The sequence below is a fragment of the Bos javanicus genome, chromosome 14, assembly GCF_032452875.1.
Source record: "Bos javanicus breed banteng chromosome 14, ARS-OSU_banteng_1.0, whole genome shotgun sequence".
In the NCBI taxonomy this organism is placed as follows: domain Eukaryota; kingdom Metazoa; phylum Chordata; class Mammalia; order Artiodactyla; family Bovidae; genus Bos; species Bos javanicus.
In genome coordinates, this window is record NC_083881.1 from 25,060,343 (window position 1) to 25,080,095 (window position 19,753).

Consider the following 19,753-nt stretch of genomic DNA (forward strand, 5'->3'; position numbering starts at 1 on the left):
CTCCCTGTAAGGAAGGGCACGTGTCACTGTGGCAGTGTGCTCACTGGACAGCCTGCTGCCAGCCACCCTGGGACCTGCCTGCTGTGAACAGCCACCTCACCGGGGTCATGGCCTTCCTGGGGTGTTGGTGACTGAGTGTGATGGGTGGGGAAAGTGTGGCCCTTTTAGCTGGCTGTGGGGCACAGGTGGTCAGCGCCCTCATTCCAGACTTTCTTGCCCTGCGGCTGAGGTTTTGTCTGGCCTGCACTGCGGTTCTGCTTCTTTCTCTGCCTGAGTCTACTTTCACTTCCTTCCTTTCATGGGTATGGATTCCTAATAAAAAAATTTACACCCAAATTCCATCTCAGCATCTGATTTCAGAGAATAGAACTTGCAACATATATCAACATACTATTAAGAATGGGGGTGGAGGAGGGATGGAGTGGGCGTTTGGGGTCAGCAGATGCAAGTTATTATGTATATTTAGGATGGATAAACAACAAGGGCCTACTGCATAGCACAGGGAATTAAATTCAATACCTGTGATAGGCCATAATGGAAAAGAATATAAAAAGATATATATATATATATAATGGAATCACTTTGCTCTATAGCAAAATTAATACTTTTTAAATTATGTTTAATACATTTGATTAACATTGTGAATCAATTATGCTAAAATTAAAAAAAAATTAAGTATAATTGATTCACAATTAAATTGATTCACAAAATTAAAAAGATACTATTAAGGTTAATGTAAACTGATTCTTTAATTTCTAAACATGAGTGAACAAGTATTTAAGTTACTTAGTGAAATGATGAAGGCCATTATATTTGAAGAATAAAACAAGTGGGAGTTCTAAACAGGAAAATTAAGGTCTTTTATGATTAAGAAACACACACATACACAACCCATACACACACAAAAGAACCAAACATTAAAAATAATATCACAAAATGAATAGGAACCTTTGCTCTATGAAAGCTGCAGTGTTTGTACTTCAGGTAAACATTTTTATACAAAGCAAGTATGATCAGACGTTAATATTTGTATGTTACTCCCACATTGTAAATGTAGACATGATCAATGGGTTTGAAAGAAGAGCTACCCATACATATCCTAAGATGATTGGAGAAGGAAATGGCAACTCTTTCCGGTATTCTTGCCTGGGAAATCCCATGGACAGAGGAGCCTGGTGGGCTACAGCCCACGGGGTCACAGAGTCATACACAACTTAGTGACTAAACAACAATCCTAAGACGATAAACAGCTTAATCCACCATCAGGCCAGTTCATAGTTACAAGGAGAGGAAGATAAAATGTGCGGGAAAGGCCAAGGTGGGAGCTACCAGGCAACTGAGTAGTTACCTTTAATATAGTTATTCCCTTTAGAGTAACTAGAGCCGTATTTCTGATTCTTCTTTGTGCCTCTATGATAGCTTGTGGAATTACAGAATTTCTCTGAGAAATCCCGCACATCTGAGAAGATTTTCCAAACATTACAGTCTCTGCAGATGTGTTTTGTGCTCAAATATAATTTAATTTCTACTTCCCTTTGACTTTATTTATGTGGATCTTATAGGACCTTCCACATGTAGAACATTCTTAAACATAAACATATATAAAACCTTCAAAATCAGAAGTCAGTGGTTTGTGATCATGGAAGGAAGAAGAGATGTAACAAATGAATTAATTTTACTTCCATTTAGCTATTGAATGAGCTAAAAACTCAGCCTTCTTCCAGGTTTTTCTAAACCGTGATAATGAGAGCTGATATTTACTCATGCAATGTGTCATATGTACTTTATTAGGATTATCTCAGTATTTCTTCAAAACAACCTGCAAAGAAGGAATTATTATAAACTCATTTTACAATAAGGAAATACACAGCTTAGAGGATTTAAACAACTTGCCTAAAGTTATAGGGGATGGAACTGAAAGAAACAGGAAGGAAACTAAGTGGCTGGCTGGAATATACATGTGAATGTAACCAGTCAGTTCATCAATTTGCTGTTTAATTTATGGTTTACATTGTATGAATTGGTATTTTAAGTAAATGTTCTGAATTGTGGAATTGTATTACTTTGGATTGATAGACCTTAGTTAAAAAAACTACAAGACACTTAAATTTTAAGTTTTTTTTTCCATTAAAAATGTTGCAGGCTTATTTAAGGAAGAAAATACCCAAAGCAGTTACAGTGAATAAATTGTTCTTTGGATGACTCACCTAAAGGAGAGGGTGAGGCATTAAATGATCCATCTAATCATCTAATCTCATTTACCAGGGAGATGATGGTTTTCATTTCCTGAACTTTGAAGTTTACCCAGCTCATTGCCAGAAACCTCTTTGCGGGGCTCAGAAATGGCAGATACATGCCATCTGTCCTGCCTGTCCTCCCTGCCACACCCATGGCAGACAGTACTAATAGACCACAGCACCGACGGAGCCCAGAGGTGGTCAGGAATCTGTTTCGGCTGAGTCCAGAGGAACCAAATGACTGGAAAGACTTTTGGTGAGAACAACACTGTTTTTGGTCCTCTAGCACTTTGGGGGACTGGAAAAGGGGAGTTCAAGGTGCAGCTCTGGTCTATGGGGCATTTAAAATGAGTGATTTTTTTTTTTTTTCCCCAAATACCTTGAACTGTCTCAGCTTCCTCTTAAATTTTCTAATCAGGGTTGTGGCATTTAAGGCAGAGAGGTTTTAGGGCAAAAGCTACTCTTTCCACTTCCTTGATTCCTTATTAGGCAACTGGACAGTTAAATAATATTAACACAATCTCACTTAGACTGATAAGAGCTTAATGTATTGATCTTCTGACTAATACATTTGCAACTTTAAAGGAATCTTTTATCTGCTATTCAGATTTCATAAACGTTTATGTTAGGTGATTTCAGAATTGCTGGCTCTTGGAAACACAATAGCAGTTTTGGTTCCTTTGTGGAACTCTGCAGCCTAACAGGGACAGTTATTTTGAAACAAACTTTTTGGCAAACCTCAGATAACAGCTTACCCGAGGTCCCTGAGCTTGTGGGTAGGCATGGGCTGTGGCTCAGGACTAAATAGAAATGAATGTTCTCTGCAGGGAGCAGTCATTACCAATTTAATGAACCAGAGTTCTGTTCATAGCTCTGTGAAGGATCATAATGTGTAAATTTAAATAAACCACCATGGCTTTGATTTTAAGTGTTAATATGTAAACTATTAGTCTCTTCCTAAGTTTGAAAGTAAAATGTACGAAATTTGAATGTGTCTATCAAGTTTACTGACAGGTGGCAATACCCAATGAGAGACACCAATAGAACTGCAAACAGGGTTCCAAACAATGACATTGCAGGCTCTGAGGTCCGCGTGGGTTAGTTCTGTTCTATCTGCTATAGGGTTGAAAGAAGTGAAAGTGTTAGTTGCTCAGTCATGTCCGACTTTTTGTGACCCCATGGACTATATCTCTGTCCTTGGGATTTCCCAGGCAAGTACTGGAGGGGGTTGCCATTCCCTTTTCTGGTGATCCTCCTGACCCAGGGATTGAACCTGGTTTCCTGCATTGCCGGCAGATTCTTTACTGTCTGAGTCACATGGGGTTATAGGATTGATGGCTTTCATTAGTAAGTTACATTTAAACACACATTTATATACACGTGCATATGACACATCTTTTAAGTTGTAAACCAAAGCAATGAAAATGTCCTTTGAGATCAACTTCACGGTCTCTTCTCAGAGCTCCTTCTGTAGGACTCTTCATCAATTCCCTTTATTTGCAACATTTTCTATTGACTGTAGACTTCTGCATGTGGGGATATACTGGGTCCTGTTCACTGCTGTCTTTTCAGAGCCTAGTTCTATGCCTGATCCACACCTGGTGCTCATGAAATGTTTGCTGGATAAATGAATGAGTGACTTTGAGAAGTATAACTACTGAACAAAGGATCTTGTACCAGGACTTCTTTTTCCATGCTTAATGAGTTTTTCTTGAACAGCTAATTTAATTTAATTTTTTTAGTTAGTAAATTCAATTGTCTGATCTCCAGGTGAGTTCCACTTGGGATGAACTGAGCCAACTGTCTTGAAACTGGGATCCAAGTACTTTCTGAGGATGGAAAAGATTTTCCAGGTGGTCCACAGACAAAATCACTTTAAAGGAATCAACATGCAGATCTTTGACTTCTACATATGCTCTTTTTCTTAAAATTAGTTTTCCTGAGAACACACATATAAATCACTTCCACAGTTGTGATCATGTTTCTTCCACTTTTATTGTAAAAAGGGGCATGTTTCCCACACAGTGTGAATCCTACCTGGAGTGGGAGAAGCTCAGGTGACCATAAAACCTACCATCCAAGCCTCAGGGGCATTCCTGAGCAAGAAACATAGGCTCTACACATCATTAACTTGGGATAACTAACACTGACAAAGATGTTTTAAAGATAATGCTATTATAATTCCCTTCCCCCCTTCTGAGAATACTTGGCTAAAATGTGCCTCTTAGTGAAAGTGTAGCAGGTAAATTAATAATCACTTATTGTATATCAGTAAAAAAATTTAAGATATTCTTCCTAGATATTGATCAAGCAAACAAATATAATGAGCGAGTTAGTGGTTTCCAAAATCTTGTTAGAAAAAAAGGAGGATGTAATTGGGTTGTCAGTGGATAGATCAAAAGAGATTTGCAAACACGTTTATAGCAGCATTATTCATAATAACCCAGAGTTACTAACCCAAAGCTCCACCAACAGTAGGATAAATTGTGGCAGTGGTACAGGCAAATGCTACGTAGCAGTGAAGAAAAGCAAGCTATCACTACACAAAACACACACGCCCACTGGGCTGCAACTGCAGACTGGCAAGCTTTGTGGTTGCTCAGCTTCGAGACCGAAGAAAGAGCCTGGAGAAAACAACACAGACAGGAATGGCTTGTTGAACAGGACATCTCACCCAGATCTCCCAGTGACACCCTCCCGTTTACAGCAGGTAGCTAGCAGATTGGACGTGGAGCAGTCTTCTCTACTTGGGGAGAAGGAGGCTACCATTTACAGGCAGAACTGAGGTCAGAAAGACTCAGTTCCCAGGGACTAATTAAGCCCTATAATTAAGAGGATTTGGATAGTCATGTGGGTGAAGCTGAGACTCTAGAGAGAATGAGAGGATGGTCATCTGCAGAGGTCTGACCGCACAAGGACTTTCACAACTGCAGAGGGTACATATGAGAGGATTCCATCTTGATGAAGTTTATCAACAGATAAAACTGATTTATGGCATTAGAGACTAAAATAATGCTACCTTAAAATAGACAGCTAATGGGAAGTCTGGCCTTTTATACAGTTCATGAGGTTCTCATAGCAAGTACACTGGGGTGGTTTGCCATTCCCTCCTCTAATGGATGCAACGAACATGAACTTGTGCAAACTCTGGGAGATGGTGAGGGACAGGGAGGCCTGGCGAACTGTGGTTCATGGGGTTGCAAAGAGTTGGATACGACTGGGTGACCGAACAACAACAACAACAAATGTTGCTGTAAACACAGGGAGCTCAACCTAGTGCTCTGTGACAACCTAGAGGGGTGGAATAGGGTAGCAGGATAGGATAGGGTAGTGGGGTAGCAGGAAAGTTCAAGAGGGAAGGGACATATTTATACTTACGGCTGATTCACGATATTGTTTGGCAGAAATCAACACAACATTGTCAAGCAATTGTCCTCAAATAAAAAAGAACAATAGAACCTTTGGGTGGAATATAGGCTAGGAGGGGACATAAGAGAGACCTCCAAACAGATGGAAATAGTCTAATCTTGATTTGGGTAGTGGTCACGTGGACCTATGTATATTTAAAATCTCCCTGAACGGTACACTTGAGATTTGTAAACTTTATTGAGGTTACATGTTAGCACGAAAGAAGAAACTGATTTATTTAGTCAATAAAGGTGTGCTTATGCACAATGCTAGGTGCAGCTGATCTAATACTGAAGTTACAGATAGGATAACCATATCCCATGTGAGCCCTTCTTTTGCCATAATTACTAACACCTACTTGCACTCCCCTATCACCAGTTAGTGATCACTATGTAACAAATCCATCCCCAAACTTAGCGGCTTAAAAAAACAATAATTTCCCAAGTGGCACTGGAGGTAAAGAATCCGCCCACCAATGCAGGAGACTCAGGAGACACAGGTTCGATCCCTGAGTCAGGAAGATCCCCTGGAGGAGGAAATGGCAACCCACTCCAGTATCCTTGCCAGGAAAATCCCATGGACAGAGGAGCCTGGTGGGCTACAGTCCATGGGTTGCAAAGACTCGGACATGATTGCACGACTAAGCACACACACAGTTTTAATACACTTCCTGATACCATAGGTCAGGCACTCATGCAGGCTCAGACGGTCGATTCTTGTACATCTGTTTGTCTTGAGGGCAGCTGTTGGTGGTGTTGACTGGCAGGAGGGCTCAAGAAGACTCTCCTCCCAGACTCCAGCAGAGAGGCTGAGAGAGGAGTCAGTGGGATAACTGCCTGGTGCCCTCGTGGCCCCTCTGGAGGGTGTCTCAGGGTGGTAAGACCTCTAACGTGGTGCATGGCCAGTTGGAAGCCACGTGGGCCTTTACGACCTGGCCCTGGGAGTCACATGGTGTCTCTTTTGACTCACTCTGCTCATGTTCAAGTAGGGCAGGCATAAACCCCAGGTCCAGTAGGAGGAGTGTCGCAGAATTACAGTCATTTTTTAAAAAGCACAATGCATGCTTACAGACAGGACCCAAGGACTTATCATCTCCGTTCTGAATACCTTTCTCACATCCTTTCCTCTTCTCCATCTTCACTATGACTTCATTAGCTCAGATTCTCAGTCTCTTATCTGTACTATTGGATGATGCCCTTAGCTGGTCTCTTGTTCCTAGTTTCTCTCCCTTTCATTTGATCTTACTGGATGTTAACTGATGTGCCATCCCGTGTCTGTCAAGCTTTTGCTAAAAAAAAAAAATATATATATTTTTTCTTAATAAATCTGGGTTTATTTACTAATTAAAATTCAAACTCCTTTGCCTGCCAGTCAAGGCCCTTTGTCACCTAGTGCTCATCTAACTTCCAAACTTATCTTCCGCAGGCCCTTTCATGGGTTTGAACTTTCACCAGACGTCTCTTTTCCATTTTCTCTCTCCGGGACCTGCCCTTCACAGACTGAGTATGAACTCACAGGGTTTATTTTGTGTCTTCATGGGCCTTCCCACTCCTCGGCCCCTACCCTCCCACCCAAATCTCACAGTTCTGAAAGGTCCTGATAAAAAGCTTCCTCTGGTTGGACTAAGCATGCCTGGGCTAGAATGCTTAGTCCAGCCAGTGGACGTTTACGGCAGTCTTCTTTGTCAGGCTCTGTTTTAGGTCCTGAAAACACAGGCAGATGAGGTTCCCAGCCTACGAGTTTATAAATCCTTATTTGGAAGTAATACGTCCTTAGATGTCTCGTGAAAATTCACTTGTTCTTTCCTTGTGCTACCTTTGGTGGTGGTGTAAATGGAGTAACTAAACGGCCAGGTCCTACAACTGTATGACCTAGGGCCTCAGTTTTCTTTTCTGTAAAGTATGATAATAGTCATACCTTTCACATAGTTACCATAGTAACCATGAAGCTCACACATGTGATTAAACATAAAACACCTAGAATAGAGTTTGGCAAACAGACCTAAATTAGCTTCAGTAATTATCATCATCATTATCACCACCATCGTCCTTAGTTACACATATTTTTTCCTCTCCTCTTGCCCCATTAGATTATAAACTTACTTTTTTAGAAGTGGGCAGTGTATCTTATGTATTTACGGTGTCTTGAAAGAGTGAGAGCTTTTAAGTCAGGCAGAGATGTTTGAGTCCAGCTGTGCCTCTCACTAACTGTTAGACCCTGGGCAAGTTGGCATTCCATACTTTATTTTTTTCATATGTAAATTCTGACAGAGAGTTGTCATGGGGATTTAATGTGGTAACATTTGTAAATCATCTGATACTTAGGATGTGACCCCAAATGACAAAGATGGTAACAATGATAATGATGATACAATAACTGACAATTCCTCAAACCCCCTCTATTTAATATGATATATAATTTAGTATAGTCTCTATATAAGTAATCTCTTTTTATCATTCACTGTAAATAGTAAATACCTTTACATTTCAACCCATATGGTTTTGCCTTGTCTTTTACAATCATTACATAGCTTTTCTTTATATGTGTGTGTGTGCGTGCATGCTAAGTCACTTTAGTTGTATCCGACTCTGTGCCACCCCATGGATTGTAGCCCGCCAGGCTCCTCCGTCCATGGGATTCTCCAGGCAAGAATACTGGAGCAGGTTGCCATGCTCTCCTCCAAGGGATCTTCCTGATCCAGGGATGGAACCTGCATCTCATGTCTCCTGCATTGACAGGCAGGTTCTTTACCACTAGTGCCCCCGGGAAGACCTGATATATGTGCACCATAATTTAATCAGTCTCTTACAAATGTGTTTCCAGCTTTTTGCATTATATGCCACACTGTAATCAAATGAATTACATACACATGTTTCCACCCTATCTTATTATTTCTTTAAGACAAGTGATTAAAAGTAAAGCTGCTTGGATAAAGGAAATATGCTTATGGGTTTTATGCATATTGACTGGTTAAATCTACCATTATTCCCCCAGTAGGGACCATCTCTGTTTCAGATATCTTTGAAACATGAGACTTTGATCAAGACTTTACACCTTCCTAAAGATTTATTTTTCATCTATCCTTTTAACCTGTCAATATATCCCAAGTAACCCTTTTTTTTTTTTTTTTAAGGTGTACCTGTTTTTATTTCCTCTGGACTCTGGACTTTTTGAGGGAAAAATCCTTTTTTCATTTTGGTTGTGTCCCCAAGTCACTGGTTCATTTCTTTGGAATCTAGAGTAAACACTTCTCTTTCCTCAGCAATTCTTTGCTGCTTTAAGGTTGATACAGGTCTTAAACAAAATCACCTACTTATTTGTTAAAGAGTGGGCGAAAAGAGAGAGAATTTCAAGTGCTCAGAAATTAAAATTTACATTTAGAATTTCCTTTCCTTTTGACTGTACCTCCCTTTCTCTCCTGTTGGTATTTCCCAAGCAGATAGATTTAGAGGAGCTGAGCGCTGCACCCACAGCTGCAGAGAAGAACAGAGAAGAGATGAGGAGGGGCAGTCTGAGGGGTTGCCGGGCAAGCACAGAGGTGACTGTCCCATCTCACCTAACCAGGCACACCTAACCTGGTGTGGTCAGTGCACTAGAAGAGTTTGAGATCCTATTGTGTGCCAGACGTTAATACCAGACTTAAAAATGGAAAAGAGTGCCAGACACTAGGCAAAACGCTGAGACCAACCAGGGTGATTCTACAGAAAGACAGGAAGAATTGTTCCTTACAACAGAACAGAGAAACAGAACGCGAATTTTAGACAAAACAACCAAAAACACAATCCAGAGAGAGGAAGCTGCTTTAGTAAATCACTGTATCTGAAAATTTAATTCAGACATAAAAGCAAGTTTCCTCCTTTAGTCTCATAATCACATGGTTCCTCCAGGGAAATCTTAAAATTCCTGTGGATGATCGTTCACAAAGAGGTCCGTGTAAGTGGTGGGGCATAAAAGCCAGGTGAAGCACTGACGAGTCAGAAAAGAGGCTGTTCTATTGATTCTCCTTCAGTTTTAGGAGGGCCTTAGATTTGTGCTTTGAGGGTATATCAGTCAGAGTCCTCCAGAGAAACCGAACCAATGGGGTGTGTTGTGTTGTGTGTGTGCGTGTCTGTGTGTGTAAAGACAGACAGACAGACACACATGCACAGAGAGACTGAACTTACTTGAAGGAATTGGCTCATGCAATTGTAGAGGCTGGCAAGTCCAAAATCTGCAGTGAGTCAGGAACCCTGGAGACTCAGGGAAATGCTGATGTTGCAGCTGAAGTCTGAAAGCCATCTGGGGACAGAACTCCTATTTCCAGGGGTGTGTTAGCTGCTCAGTCATGTCCGACTCTTTGTGATCCCATGGACTGTAGCTCTCCAGGCTCCTCTGTCCATGGAATTCTCTGGGCAAGAATACTGTAGTGGGTAGCCATTTCCTTCTCCAGGTCTTTCCGACCCAGGGATTGAACCTGGGTCTCCTGCATTCCAGGCAGATTCTTTACCATCTGAACCACCAGAGTACCACAGTCTTCTACTCTTAATGCCTTCACCTGATTAGACAAGGCCCACCCACTTTATGGAGAGTGATGTGCTTTATTCGGTGTCTACTGGTTTAAATGCTAATCACACCCGACCAATACCTTCACAGTACCATCCAAACTGCTGTCTGACCCGAAACTGAGTATCAGGGCCTAACCAGGCTGACACATGACATTAATCATCATCACAAGGGGTGTAATTTCTTTTCAAGCAGGACTGTCACTGAGTGAAAGGGGAGAGGGTCTGGTGCCTTTAGGCCTTTGGGGTGATGAACCTCTGTAGGAAAACAGGACCTGCCATGTGGGAGAGTCAGTGGCCTCAAGGAGGGCTTGGGCAGAGGGACACCCAGGCTGCCTCTGTCCTGAGCAGAGAGAATACAGCTGGCCAAGAAGCAGCAGGGCCTGGAAAGAGGACAGATGTGGGGGGTGAGCAGGGTGTGAGGAGGAGCACATTCCATTAGATCTTTACCTGCAGAGAAGAAAAGAACGAGACGGTCTAGGAAGTCCCTTCTCATACCCCTGAGTTTCTGAACGCCTTAGCCGGGGACCCCTTCCTGGGATGGGGGCCACCAGTCAGCACCAGCAAAGTGAACGGTCTCTAATTGAAGGGGCTTCTGAATCAACAAGTTCAACCCTTTGTTTAAGAGAAGTGAGGTCATGGAGGGTTCACCATGGGGCTGCTTGGGGTCTCGGCCTGCTCGTCACACACTGGGGCTCTTTTTTACTGTGGGTGATTTTTACCCACTTGGGGAGCTACAGAATCAGATCTGTCCTGAGGCTGGGATACTGGACCTATTCCTTCCCACACCCAACACCATCAACCAGGATGTCAACGCTGGAGGATCCTTTAGTCTCCTGTGTAGGGGCTCTTTTACTTAATCTTCAGGACACAGACCCATTATTATTCTGTAAATTTAAATTTTCCAGTTAATTTTTAAACCTCATAAAGGCTAGTTTTAATCAAAGATATTAATAATGAATGTTAAATAGACATGTCTATTTCACATAAGTTCTTGTCTCTTCAAATTATCACTGCCAAAAGGTTGTAACTTTCATGCCTATTGATGTCTGTTATCTTTCTAATATATCACAAAATAAATGTCATGTCACATGAGGCACCAGGAGAAAAGCAAGACATCTATGTATGTATCTTTTTATCAGTAAAGAAACCTTTCTGAAAAACCGCCACCACTGCCCCTAGCAGATTTTCTTTGACCAAGATTGTATCACACCTTTCAAACCCAGACACAAACACATAATAAAGTACTAGAACTTCTGGTAAATTGTGTTCTATCCATCAGGTGAAATAACTGAACTGTGAAATAAGTGCTATTTTTTCAGATCCTAAAATTTTCCCTGTTAAGGCCAAGACCTGGGTACCATTCCACAGCTGAATAAACTGCCAATGATGGGACTTCCTTGGTGGTGCAGGGCTTAAAAATTTGCCTTTCAAAGCAGGGGACATGGGTTCAATCCCCAGTCGGGGAACTAAGATCCCATGTGCTGCCAGGCCAACTAAGCCTGTGCACCCCAAATACTGAACCCGTGCACAACAACTAGAGAGAAGCCAATATGCCACAAAGTACAGACCCTCCATGCTACAAATAAGGCTTGATGCAGCCAAATAAATATAAAAACAATTGCCAATGATAAGGCTGTGAGTTGAGTGATGAGTGAACATGAGCCTTGCTTTCTCTAATCCCATTAAGACAAACAGAGAAGCTGGCAAAAGATCAGCTATAAAAACCTTCAACCACTGCCAGAGTGAAGTTTGCCCTTCCAAGAGCAGGATTCACACTGGCTTCTGGCTTCCCAGGAGAGTCTTCTAAGGAAAGTGTTGTACAGGCTTTATCTCGACCAGAATTAAGCTGTTGCCTCAAGTGACTCTGGACTCCAATGAAAGCCCTCACACCTTATCAGTTAGGTAAGGCCAAGGCAGTAGGATTCACATTTTAGAATGGAATACCAGACCACGTGACCTGCCTCTTGAGAAATCTGTATGTGGTCAGGAAGCAACAGTTAGAACTGAAATGGAACAACCGACTGGTTCCAAATCGGGAAAGGAGTACATCAAGGCTGTAAATGGTCACCCTGCTTATTTAACTTGTATGCAGATTGCTGCTACTGCTGCTAAGTCACTTCAGTCGTGGCCGACTCTGTGCGACCCCATAGATGGCAGCCCACCAGGCTCCCCCGTCCCTGGGATTCTCCAGGCAAGAACACTGGAGTGGGTTGCCACTTCCTTCTCCAATGCATGAAAGTGAAAAGTGAAAGTGAAGTCACTCAGTCGTGTCCGACTCTTTGCGACCCCATGGACTGCAGCCCACCAGGCTCCTCCATCCATGGGATTTTCCAGGCAAGAGTACTGGAGTGGGGTGCCATTGCCTTCTCCATGTATGCAGATTACATCATGAGAAATGCTGGGCTGGATGAAGCACACACTGGAACCAAGATTGCTGGGAGACATATAAATCACCTCAAATATGCAGGAGACACCACTCGTGGCAGAAAATGAAGAAGAACTAAAGAGACTCTTGATGAAAGTGAAAGAGGAGAGTGAAAAAGTTGGTTTAAAACTCAACATTCAGAAAACTAAGATCATGGCATCTGGTCCCATCACTTCATGGCAAATAGATGGGGAAGCAATGGAAACAGTGGCAGACTTTATTTTGGGGGGCTCCAAAATCACTACAGATGGTGACTATAGCCATGAAATTAAAAGATGCTTGCTCCTTGGAAGAAAAGTTAGGACCAACCTAGACAGCATATTAAAAAGCAGAGACATTACTTTGCCAACAAAGGTCCATCTAGTCAAAGCTATGGTTTTTCCAGGAGTCATGTATGGTTGTGAGAGTTGGACTATAAAGAAAGCTGAGCCATGAAGAATTGATGCTTTTGAACTGTGGTTTTGGAGAAGACTCTTGAGAGTCCCTTGGACTGCAAGGAGATCCAACCAGTCCATCTTAAACGGAATCAGTCCTGAGTATTCATTGGAAGGATGATGCTGAAGCTGAAACCCCAATACTTTGGCCACCTGATGCAAAGAGCTGACTCATTAAAAAAGACCCTGATGCTGGGAAAGATTGAAGGTGGGAGGAGAAGGGGACAACAGAGGATGAGATGGTTGGATGGCCTCACCGACTCGACGGACATGAGTTTGAGTAAACTCCGGGAATTGGTGATGGACAAGAAGGCCTGGCATGCTGCAGTCCATGGGGTCACAAAGAATTGGACATGACTGAGCAACTGAACTATCATTCTAAGAGTTGAGTAATCACAACAATTTGCCATGAATGGCCTCCTAAATAGAAATAGAAAGTAAGGTGACCTGTTTGTACTTTCTGTCTGAATTCTCTTAGGTCCACCCTGATATTTTTGGTTCTGATGTACACAGGCTTTGTTTATTTCCATGGTTATTTTGGTCTTGAAATCTCTTTAGACCTTCGATTTACTGATTCCTTATAAATGACAAAAGATACTTATTTCATTCAATCTAGAATATATATAAAAATATAGATACTCATTGTGCCACAAATGACTGAAAACATACCTCACTGCTGGAGAAACACCTCTGAGAATAGACAGAAACATCAGAGAAGTTGTGCTTCAGGGCTGGTTGCTTCTGGCTGATGGTAATGCTGATTACATCTCAGACAATGTTCACAGGCCAGATGTGAAGAACTGACTCACTGGAAAAGACTTTGATGCTGGGAAAGATTGAAGGCAAGAGGAAAAGGGGACAACAGAGGATGAGATGGTTGGATGGCATCACCAACTCAACGGACATGATTTTGAGCAAGCTCCAGAAGTTGGTGGTGGACAGGGAGGCCTAGTGTGCTGTGGTCCATTGGGTCGCAAAGAGTCAGACACAACTGAGCGACTAAACTGAACTGAACTGAACTGAATGTTTATATAGGGCTTCCCAGGTAGCCACTAGTGGTAAAGAACCCAGTTGCGAATGAAGGAGAGGAAAGAGACATGGTTTCAGTCCCTGGGTTGGAAAGATCCCCTGGGATAGGAAATGGCAACCCATTCCAGTGTTCTTGCCTGGGAAATCCCATTGACAGAGGAGCCTGGAGGGCTACAGTTCATGGGGTTGCAAAGAGTTGGACACGACTGAGCGACTGAACTGAACTGATGTTCACAGGCAAAGGTCTCAATTTACCATCCAGGGGAAGGATGCAGGAGGAGAAGAACCAATGTAGAAACCACTAAAATGTCAGCTATTACAGGAATAAGAGAAAGAATAGGAATTATCAGGGGATCTGGATAAAGGATGTCCAGAGAGGTATGGGGAGATAAGAAGAAAAGTGTTTCGGAGAACACACACCTAGAACATTCTAGAAAGATCGGCAATCAGCTGTGCTAATGCTACTGCACTAGGAGGAGGATGAAGATCAGCATTCCCCTAGCCATTGCTTCATGAAAGTGGATTATTAATATACGTGGGATGTGGTGCTATAGTAGATGCTAAGAATACAGAGAAAATCCAAAAACTAACTTACCTTCACATAACTTTCAACATGGTGTGGGAGAGAGATGAAAATGGTTTAAATTCACTGAAGTAAATGGCACAATAAAATTATGTGAGAGGGAGAGGGCAGGGAGAGCAGGAGTCATGATGGTTTCTTGGCAAAGGTAATTCAGCTACATTTTGATGAGGAACTTCCACGTGGAGAAGGGAGGTACAGGTGTTACCAATGAAGGATGCAGGTAAAGGAGTGTGTGTTGGGGGGGGCGGTGAGGTCGTGGTGCTTAGGGAGGGGGCAGTTAAAAGCTATATTGTATATTTCTAGTACTTAAAATCATTCCTTCCTCATAGTATGTCTCCTGTAAATTTTGAATGGAATTCAGAAAGAGGAAGGGTTAAACCCCAATTAGGAAGAGCACTCAACCCTACCAGAAATACTTGCCAAAAATTTCATGTAGTTTAAGAGTCACTCTAAGGAAATAAGATCATATAAATGGAATTTGGAGATTTAAAGTAGTGAACATATGGCCATTATTTTAGCCCAGTGTTAAAAACACACTGAATAATTTGTTGTTGTTGTTTAATAAGTGAAAAGTCGATAGATTCAATCATCCGACAGCCCATGACAGGCCACTTGCGAACAACTCTGTCTCTGAACCGATGCTCAGAAGTTTTGGCCTTCATTTAATGTAGAAATGACTCAGTTCTCCAGACTCAGTTGTAATTGTTCCTGGAATAATTTCTAGGATTGAAACAAACTCTTATGTGGAGCAGATGTTCTAATGAAAGATTTTTGTATCCCTACAAAACTACCTCTCTTCTTCCGTAGCAGGGGTTATGTTTCAGGGAGAGTGTGAATGCAGAACGGTTTTGAAAATCAAGCCAAAAAACCTGGAAAGTACCCATATTGGTTGAGTTATATTTACATAATAGAAACCCCAGGCACATAAAACCTCAGCTGCTGTAGTGAAACTAACAGACTCAAAAATTTTTTTGTTTTGGGTTTTCTTGTATGTATGTATGTATGTATATATATATATATTAAAAGACGCTTACTCCTTGGAAGAAAAGTTATGACCAACCTAGACAGCACATTGAAAAGCAGAGACATTACTTTGCCAACAAAGGTCCGTCTAGTCAAGACTACGGTTTTTCCAGTGGTCATGTATGGATGTGAGAGTTGGACTGTGAAGAAGGCTGAGCGCCGAAGAATTGATGCTTTTGAACTGTGGTGTTGGAGAAGACTCTTAAGAGTCCCTTGGACTGCTAGGAGATCCAACCAGTCCATTCTGAAGGAGATCAGCCCTGGGATTTCTTTGGAAGGAATGATGCTAAAGCTGAGACTCCAGTACTTTGGCTACTTCATGCGAAGAGTTGACTCATTGGAAAAGACTCTGATGCTGGGAGGGATTGGGGGCAGGAGGAGAAGGGGAAGACAGAGGATGAGATGGCTGGATGGCATCACTGACTCGATGGACATGAGTCTGAGTGAACTCCGGGAGTTGGTGATGGACAGGGAGGCCTGGCGTGCTGCAATTCATGGGGTTGCAAAGAGTCGGACACGACTGAGAGACTGAATTCAACTGATATATATATATATATATATATATATATATTTTTTTTTTTTTTTTGGTTTTCATTAATCTCACTGGATATTATCCTGGAAAAATATGGCTCCTTAATTTTTTTTCAGAAGAAAAATATGAATTTAGTGAATATTTTTATGTTGGGTTAACCAGAGAGATTTGAAATATGGTATACAATCTGTTCGGAGAAGGCAATGACACCCCACTCCAGTACTCTTGCTTGGAAAACCCCATGGATGGAGGAGCCTGGCAGGCTACAGTCCATGGGGTTGCGAAGAGTCGGACACGACTGAATGACTTCACTTTCACTTTTCACTTTCATCATTGGAGAAGGAAATGGCAACCCACTCCAGTGTTCTTGCCTGGAGAATCCCAGGGACTGGGAAGCCTGGTGGGCTGCCATCTATGGGGTCGCACAGAGTCGGACACGACTGAAGTGACTTAGTAGCAGCAGCATACAATCTGTTGGTGGTGGACCAGACATGAGAGGGCAGGACAGAGGTCATCTGGACTCAAATAGCAAAAGACAGAGTAAGAAGCAGGCGTTCTGAATTGTTCTCTCTGCTCTGTCACTAGTGAGTTGCGGTGTGTCTCTTGGGCTGATGCTGGGAAAGGTTCAGGAGGAGAAGAGGGGCAACAGAGGATGAGATGGTTAGATAACATCATTGACTCAATGGACATGAGTTTGAGCAAACTCCTTGAGAGATAGTGAAGGACAAGGAAGCCTGGTGTGCTGCAGTCCACGGGGTTGCAAAGAGTTAGACTGAACAACAACAAAAGGCTATGGATCTGGGGAGGGGCTGCACCAGGCCGCCAGTGAGAGGCCTCCATGTTGCTCTTAGAGGTTAGCTTGTACCAAACTAACTAATCAAATGAAATCATCAATCACACGAAAGGTTAACAGGACAGGAGCAGACAACGTTAATTCTCAACCCATTCTTGGAGGGGAGGCACCCTGAACAGCTTGTAGGGGTCGGCGGGGAGGCCAGGGCGGTCCACCTTTGAAGCCTGTGGTTTTGCACTCGCCATTGGGTTCGAGGTACAGGCCTGTGGGTGAAAGGGAAGGGTTTACATCTGTGGCCACAAGACCCGTGGGGTCGGGGTTGGTGCTAACACTGCTTCTGTGAAGCTTTTGTTCACAGTCCTTTAGGTATTCAAACAGACCAGGATCCCACATGGCAAATCCTATGGAATAATTTCCGACCCCTGAATTTCACTCACCTAGTTTCGATTTCACTACAAATGGATGGTGGTTCATCATTTAAAAGGAAGAATTTACATGCACAGTGCAGTTTCAAAAGTGGACTCAGGAGTTGTTATTCTGTAGCATCTTCCTGCCCGTCAGCTCACAGGGCTTCGGAGAGGATGAGAAACTAGACCTTGAAGGTACTTTCTGCCTTGTGCAGAGGGCGAGCTTTCTGATCAGCTTTAGAGCATTTCTGTCATCATACTGTAAAACTTTGGGCCAACCAGAAGCCTGAGGGGAAACCCTCTGGCAAGATTCTTTATACAGATGTGTGTAGAAAGACAGAAGGTCAAATACGAGGTGCATTCTCCGCAGCAGTGCCCAGCCAAGAAAATGAGTGAGTGGGGAACTCTGGTGAAGAGAAGCGCCTGGAATTGGGTTCTGGGACCCAGGACTAGTACTCCAATATCTGTGTTCCAAAACTGCCAGAGAGACACGTTTCCTCCTTAGAGTTACTTGTGGTTCGGGTGTTAGTTGCTCGGTCACGTCCAACTCTTTGTGACCCCATGAGCTGTAGCCTTCCAGGCTCCTGCATCCATGGGATTCTCTAGGCAAGAATACTGGAGTGGGTTGCCATGCCCTCCTCCAGGAGATCTTCCCAGACCAGGGATCGAACCTGGGTCTCCCACATGGCAGGGAGATTCTTCACCATTTGAGCCACCAGGGGAGCCCAGGTAGGTTTCCCTAAAGAAGCAGGTGGCTGATAATAACTGGATAGATTTTATTTTCAGACATGATTAACGTGATGTCAGATAATTGGAGGGGTTTCCCTGGTGGCTCAGAGAGTAAAGAACGCCTGCAATGCAGGAGCCCTGGGTTAGGTGCCTGGGTTGGGAAGATCCCCTGGAGAAAGGAAAGACAAAATAGGCAATTAAAAAAATATGGCCTTATATATTTAAGTTTTGTTTTTTTTTAATGACTTTATTAAAGTAACTGTCAAATGGGGACTTCCCTGGCTGTTCAGTGGTTATGACTCTGCCCTTCCACTTCAGGGGGCACGGGTCTGCTCGGGGAACTAAGATCCTGTGTGCCTCACAGAATGGTCAAAAAGAAGAAAAAAAGAGTCAAATGACTCAGTGATTGTTAGTAAGAAAAAGCCTTTCAGGTACAAGCCCTTATTCTGGGTGCGAGTGGTGCCTTGGTTTTCTTTTGAATCTAGCATGGCTGAAGGTTGGCTTATTCCTGAGAAGGCTCCATCTTTAACACAGTTTCTTTTTATTTATTAGTACATCTTTCATCCAAGAAACCAAGAAGATGAACGATGCATTGTTTAGGTTGGGTTTCCTAGGAAACCACCCCTGGAACAGAGCCTCGTGTGCAAGAATATGGCAGGGGAGAGCTCCATGGATCCATGCAGGATGAATGAAGGAGGACCGCAACATATCCACCAAACAGGCTGCAGCTGGTGCTGACCCTGGGGAGCTCCAGGGTGGGGACAGTCCTGAAGGGTCATTCTAGCTTGAGGCAAGAACACAGGCTCCAGCCAGTGGATATACGTTGCCCCTGGGAAGGGGTCATGAACTCAGGTGAGGCAGAGCAATTCCCAGAGAGGGACCTGACTGAGAGCCCAGAAGCTAACCCTCTCCGCAGCTAGAGAGTGAGGTTGGAGTCATGCAGGGGAGGCCAGGTGGTGCATCATGGAAACCAACGTTTGGCTCTCAGTTTTCTGCAAAGCCTGGTGCAGCTCTTCCCCAAGGGACTCTTCATTTCCCACCAATATTTATTTAGTCTTTCTATGCAGTGTGTGTGTTTGTGTGTGTGTGACACATCCAGCTTTCATATATCCATATCTACTGCCATATCACATGATCTGTGGTTGTATCTACCCAAGTGTGCTATGCTGGGGTGCTCACATGTTGTGGGCCTTTCTGGGTGTTCAGAGGCATGCAAAGCCTCCAGCGGGGAGGTGCTTTTGAAATGAGTTTTAAAAGTGTATCTGATTTAAAGTCTTCTGCCAGGCTTGGGTGTGGCCTTAAGGACCACAGTATCCCAAGCGTTCGCAGCCACAGGACGATAAGCGAGCATTTTCACTCGAAGAGCAGTTTGTGGTGGATCTGTGGAGCCTGGACAGGGATGTGGGCTCTCAGACCAGAGAAACACACATCTTATCTCTTGGCTCTGAGGTGTCAGCTGCCAGGAGCTGGCGAGTTCTAGAGGCTGTTCTGTGGGGGACAGCACACAGCCTTGGTCTAGCCCCTGAATGACCCATTTCCAAATATTTGTCACAGATGAGGCCCTCAGATCTGCCCAGAGCTTGCTGTCAACCCCCCAGATGCCAGAATT

General features: G+C 43.2%; 1 long non-coding RNA gene across 1 annotated transcript in view; it reads left to right on the forward strand.

Annotated features, from left to right (window-relative positions):
* Positions 1–2,213: 2,213 nt before the first annotated feature.
* LOC133260454 (uncharacterized) overlaps positions 2,214–19,753 on the forward strand; it is a 28,848-nt gene continuing 11,308 nt past the window's right edge. Inside the window, exon 1 of the long non-coding RNA XR_009740816.1 lies at positions 2,214–2,493. This is a non-coding gene — a long non-coding RNA (uncharacterized LOC133260454). The remainder of the gene's footprint in view (positions 2,494–19,753) is intronic.